Source organism: Canis lupus, chromosome 1, assembly GCF_048164855.1.
Source record: "Canis lupus baileyi chromosome 1, mCanLup2.hap1, whole genome shotgun sequence".
NCBI lineage: Eukaryota > Metazoa > Chordata > Mammalia > Carnivora > Canidae > Canis > Canis lupus.
Window position 1 is genome coordinate 29,480,511 of NC_132838.1, and position 6,075 is coordinate 29,486,585.

Sequence of the window (6,075 nt, forward strand, 5' to 3'; positions counted from 1 at the left end):
TAACTATAAAACACATATTAAATGGGTAGAAAATGCTACTAAATAAAACAGAACTATTACATAAGACTTCATATATTAAAGTTCTCATTTAAATATATGTTGTTATCAGAAAAGAAACATGGAATAGAAATGGTAAGTAGTGTCAGCAGTTGGAAGAATAAAAAACAAAGTTGATCAGAACCATAGGCTGTTTAAGTCCTCATTCCAGCAAATCTTCATAAAACAGCACTTTCTTTTTTTTTTTTATGTTTTTTTTTAATTGGTGTTCAATTTACTAACATACAGAATAATACCCAGTGCCCGTCACCCATTCACTCCCACCCCCCGCCCTCCTCCCCTTCTTCCACCCCTAGTTCGTTTCCCAGAGTTAGCAGTCTTTACGTTCTGTCTCCCTTTCTGATATTTCCCACACATTTCTTCTCCCTTCCCTTATTTTCCCTTTCACTATTATTTATATTCCCCAAATGAATGAGAACATATAATGTTTGTCCTTCTCCGACTGACTTACTTCACTCAGCATAATACCCTCCAGTTCCATCCACGTTGAAGCAAATGGTGGGTATTTGTCATTTCTAATAGCTGAGTAATATTCCATTGTATACATAAACCACATCTTCTTTATCCATTCATCTTTCGATGGACACCGAGGCTCCTTCCACAGTTTGGCTATAGTGGCCATTGCTGCTAGAAACATCGGGGTGCAGGTGTCCCGGCGTTTCATTGCATTTGTATCTTTGGGGTAAATCCCCAACAGTGCAATTGCTGGGTCGTAGGGCAGGTATATTTTTAACTGTTTGAGGAACCTCCACACAGTTTTCCAGAGTGGCTGCACCAGTTCACATTCCCACCAACAGTGTAAGAGGGTTCCCTTTTCTCCGCATCCTCTCCAACATTTGTTGTTTCCTGCCTTGTTAATTTTCCCCATTCTCACTGGTGTGAGGTGGTATCTCATTGTGGTTTTGATTTGTATTTCCCTGATGGCAAGTGATGCAGAGCATTTTCTCATATGCATGTTGGCCATGTCTATGTCTTCCTCTGTGAGATTTCTGTTCATGTCTTTTGCCCATTTCATGATTGGATTGTTTGTTTCTTTGCTGTTGAGTTTAATAAGTTCTTTATAGATCTTGGAAACTAGCCCTTTATCTGATATGTCATTTGCAAATATCTTCTCCCATTCTGTAGGTTGTCTTTGAGTTTTGTTGACTGTATCCTTTGCTGTGCAAAAGCTTCTTATCTTGATGAAGTCCCAATAGTTCATTTTTGCTTTTGTTTCTTTTGCCTTTGTGGATGTATCTTGCAAGAAGTTACTATGGCCGAGTTCAAAAAGGGTGTTGCCTGTGTTCTTCTCTAGGATTTTGATGGAATCTTGTCTCACATTTAGATCTTTCATCCATTTTGAGTTTATCTTTGTGTATGGTGCAAGAGAGTGGTCTAGTTTCATTCTTCTGCATGTGGATGTCCAATTTTCCCAGCACCATTTATTGAAGAGACTGTCTTTCTTCCAATGGATAGTCTTTCCTCCTTTATCGAATATTAGTTGCCCATAAAGTTCAGGGTCCACTTCTGGATTCTCTATTCTGTTCCACTGATCTATGTGTCTGTTTTTGTGCCAGTACCACACTGTCTTGATGACCACAGCTTTGTAGTACAACCTGAAATCTGGCATTGTGATGCCCCCAGATATGGTTTTCTTTTTTAAAATTCCCCTGGCTATTCGGGGTCTTTTCTGATTCCACACAAATCTTAAAATAATTTGTTCTAACTCTCTGAAGAAAGTCCATGGTATTTTGATAGGGATTGCATTAAACGTGTATATTGCCCTGGGTAACATTGACATTTTCACAATATTAATTCTGCCAATCCATGAGCATGGAATATTTTTCCATCTCTTTGTGTCTTCCTCAATTTCTTTCAGAAGTGTTCTATAGTTTTGAGGGTATAGATCCTTTACATCTTTGGTGAGGTTTATTCCTAGGTATCTTATGCTTTTGGGTGCAATTGTAAATGGGATTGACTCCTTAATTTCTCTTTCTTCAGTCTCATTGTTTGTGTATAGAAATGCCACTGACTTCTGGGCATTGATTTTGTATCCTGCCACGCTACCGAATTGCTGTATGAGTTCTAGCAATCTTGGGGTGGAGACTTTTGGGTTTTCTATGTAGAGTATCATGTCATCGGCGAAGAGGGAGAGTTTGACTTCTTCTTTGCCAATTTGAATGCCTTTAATGTCTTTTTGTTGTCTGATTGCTGAGGCTAGGACTTCCAGTACTATGTTGAATAGCAGTGGTGAGAGTGGACATCCCTGTCTTGTTCCTGATCTTAGGGGAAAGGCTCCCAGTGCTTCCCCATTGAGAATGATATTTGCTGTGGGCTTTTCATAGATGGCTTTTAAGATGTCGAGGAATGTTCCCTCTATCCCTACACTCTGAAGAGTTTTGATCAGGAATGGATGCTGTATTTTGTCAAATGCTTTCTCTGCATCCAATGAGAGGATCATATGGTTCTTGGTTTTTCTCTTGCTGATATGATGAATCACATTGATTGTTTTACGGGTGTTGAACCAGCCTTGTGTCCCAGGGATAAATCCTACTTGGTCATGGTGAATAATTTTCTTAATGTTTTGTTGGATCCTATTGGCCAGTATCTTGTTGAGAATTTTTGCATCCATGTTCATCAGGGATATTGGTCTGTAATTCTCCTTTTTGGCGGGGTCTTTGTCTGGCTTTGGAATTAAGGTGATGCTGGCTTCATAGAACGAATTTGGAAGTACTCCATCTCTTTCTATCTTTCCAAACAGCTTTAGGAGAATAGGTATGATTTCTTCTTTAAACGTTTGATAAAATTCTCCTGGGAAGCCATCTGGCCCTGGACTCTTGTGTCTTGGGAGGTTTTTGATGACTGCTTCAATTTCCTCCCTGGTTATTGGCCTGTTCAGGTTTTCTATTTCTTCCTGTTCCAGTTTTGGTAGTTTGTGGCTTTCCAGGAATGCGTCCATTTCTTCTAGATTGCCTAATTTATTGGCGTATAGCTGTTCATAATATGTTTTTAAAATCGTTTGTATTTCCTTGGTGTTGGTAGTGATCTCTCCTTTCTCATTCATGATTTTATTAATTTGAGTCTTCTCTCTCTTCTTTTTAATAAGGCTGGCTAATGGTTTATCTATCTTATTAATTCTTTCAAAGAACCAACTCCTGGTTCTGTTGATCTGTTCCACAGTTCTTCTGGTCTCGATTTCGTTGAGTTCTGCTCGAATCTTTATTAACTCCCTTCTTCTCTTGGGTGTAGGATCTATTTGCTGTTTTTTCTCTAGCTCCTTTATGTGTAAGGTTAGCTTTTGTATTTGAGTTCTTTCCAGTTTTTGAATGGATGCTTGTATTGTGATGTATTTCCCCCTCAGGACTGCTTTTGCTGCATCCCAAAGATTTTGAACGGTTGTATCTTCATTCTCATTAGTTTCCATGAATCTTTTTAATTCTTCCTTAATTTCCTGGTTGACCCTTTTATCTTTTAGCAGGATGGTCCTTAACCTCCATGTGTTTGAGGTCCTTCCAAACTTCTTGTTGTGATTTAGTTCTAATTTCAAGGCATTATGGTCCGAGAATATGCAGGGGACAATCCCAATCTTTTGGTATCGGTTCAGACCCGATTTGTGACCCAATATGTGGTCTATTCTGGAGAAAGTTCCATGTGCGCTTGAGAAGAATGTGTATTCAGTTGAGTTTGGATGTAAAGTTCTGTAGATATCTGTGAAATCCATCTGGTCCAGTGTATCATTTAAAGCTCTCGTTTCTTTGGAGATGTTGTGCTTAGAAGACCTATCGAGTATAGAAAGAGCTAGATTGAAGTCACCAAGTATAAGTGTATTATTATCTAAGTATTTCTTCACTTTGGTTAATAATTGATTTATATATTTGGCAGCTCCCACATTCGGAGCATATATATTGAGGATTGTTAAGTCCTCTTGTTGAATAGATCCTTTAAGTATGATATAGTGTCCCTCTTCATCTCTCACTACAGTCTTTGGGGTAAATTTTAGTTTATCTGATATAAGGATGGCTACCCCTGCTTTCTTTTGAGGACCATTCGAATGGTAAATGGTTCTCCAACCTTTTATTTTCAGGCTGTAGGTGTCCTTCTGTCTAAAATGAGTCTCTTGTAGACAGCAAATAGATGGGTCCTGCTTTTTTATCCAGTCTGAAACCCTGCGCCTTTTGATGGGGTCATTAAGCCCGTTCACATTCAGAGTTACTATTGAGAGATATGAGTTTAGTGTCATCATGATATCTATTCAGTCTTTGTTTTTGTGGACTGTTCCACTGAACTTCTTCTTAAAGGGGAATTTTAAGAGGCCCCCTTAAAATTTCTTGCAGAGCTGGTTTGGAGGTCACATATTCTTTTAGTTGCTGCCTGTCTTGGAAGCTCTTTATCTCTCCTTCCATTTTGAATGAGAGCCTTGCTGGATAAAGTATTCTTGGTTGCATGTTCTTCTCATTTAGGACCCTGAATATATCCTGCCAGCCCTTTCTGGCCTGCCAGGTCTCTGTGGAGAGGTCTGCTGTTACCCTAATACTCCTCCCCATAAAAGTCAGGGATTTCTTGTCTCTTGCTGCTTTAAGGATCTTCTCCTTATCTTTGGAATTTGCAAGCTTCACAATTAAATGTCGAGGTGTTGAACGGTTTTTATTGATTTTAGGGGGGGATCTCTCTATTTCCTGGATCTGAATGCCTGTTTCCTTTCCCAGATTAGGAAAGTTTTCAGCTAGAATTTGTTCAAATACATATTCTGGCCCTCTGTCCCTTTCGGCGCCCTCGGGAACCCCAATTAAACGTAGGTTTTTCTTCCTCAGGCTGTCGTTTATTTCCCTTAATCTATCTTCATGGTCTTTTAATTGTTTGTCTCTTTTTTCCTCAGTTTCCCTCTTTGCTATCAACTTGTCTTCTAGGTCACTCACTCGTTCTTCCACCTCGTTAACCCTCGTCGTTAGGACTTCTAGTTTGGATTGCATCTCATTCAATTGATTTTTAATTTCTGCCTGATTAGCTCTAAATTCTGCAGTCATGAAGTCTCTTGAGTCCTTTATACTTTTTTCTAGAGCCACCAGTAGCTGTATAATAGTGCTTCTGATTTGGCTTTCTGACATTGAATTGTAATCCAGATTTTGTAACTCTGTGGGAGAGAGGACTGTTTCTGATTCTTTCTTTTGAGGTGAGGTTTTCCTTCTAGTCATTTTGCTCAGTGCAGAGTGGCCAAAAGCAAGTTGTATTGGGAAAAAGAGAAAAAGAGAGGAGAGAAAGAAGGAAAGAAAAGAGAAAGAGAAAAAAAAAGGGAAGAAAAAGAAAAAAAAAACGAAAAAAAAAAAGAAGAAGAAAAAGAGAAAGAAAAAGATGGAGAAAAAAAAGGGGGTGGGGGAAGGAAACAAATCAAAAAGCAAAACAAAACAAAAACAAAAACAAAAACAAACAAACAAAAAAAGAACCACCGGGGAGTATCTTCTGATTCTGTGTACTTTAAGTCCCTTGGCTTCTCCTGGAAGTTGTCCGTCTAGCTGGTCTTCTGGGGCAGGGGCCTGTTGTGCTGATTTTCAGGTGTTAGCAGTTGGGGGAGCTGCTGTGCCCCTGCCTGGTGCAGGGCTCGGTGGGGGTTGTTTACCCCGTGAGGCCGCAGGAGGAACAGCCCCAGTGTCGGGGCAGCTCTGGAAACCTGGATTCAGCTCCGGCAGGAACTCCGTCTGCAGGGCCTGGGGGCTCCGGGGCGGGGCCGCTGATGTGCTCAGCTGGGGCAGGAGCGTCCTCGCTGTCCTGGGCCCTCCCGGCCTCTGTCTGTCCCGGGGGAGGCGGGATCCTGGGCTGTGTCCCGGCGCCCTGTGCTCCGGAGCCTGCGCTGTTGGATTCGCGCTCCCGGGCCGCGCAGCCCCCTCCGTGGAAAACAGCACTTTCATCAGTAGAAACTATTGGCCACCCATTCCCATTAAATCAGGTCTAATTTCTTCACTCCACAATCAAGGATGATTCAGAACTGGACCCATCCATCCTGACTTTTTTTTGGGTCCCCTCCCAACTCTGCATTCTTTTGTT

At 40.9% G+C, this 6,075-nt stretch overlaps 1 protein-coding gene across 2 annotated transcripts in view; it reads left to right on the top strand.

Moving 5' to 3' along the window:
- The window catches only part of PDE7B (phosphodiesterase 7B), a 317,742-nt gene that overhangs the window by 140,448 nt on the left and 171,219 nt on the right, over window positions 1-6,075 (top strand). The gene's annotated exons all lie outside the window — the stretch shown is intronic.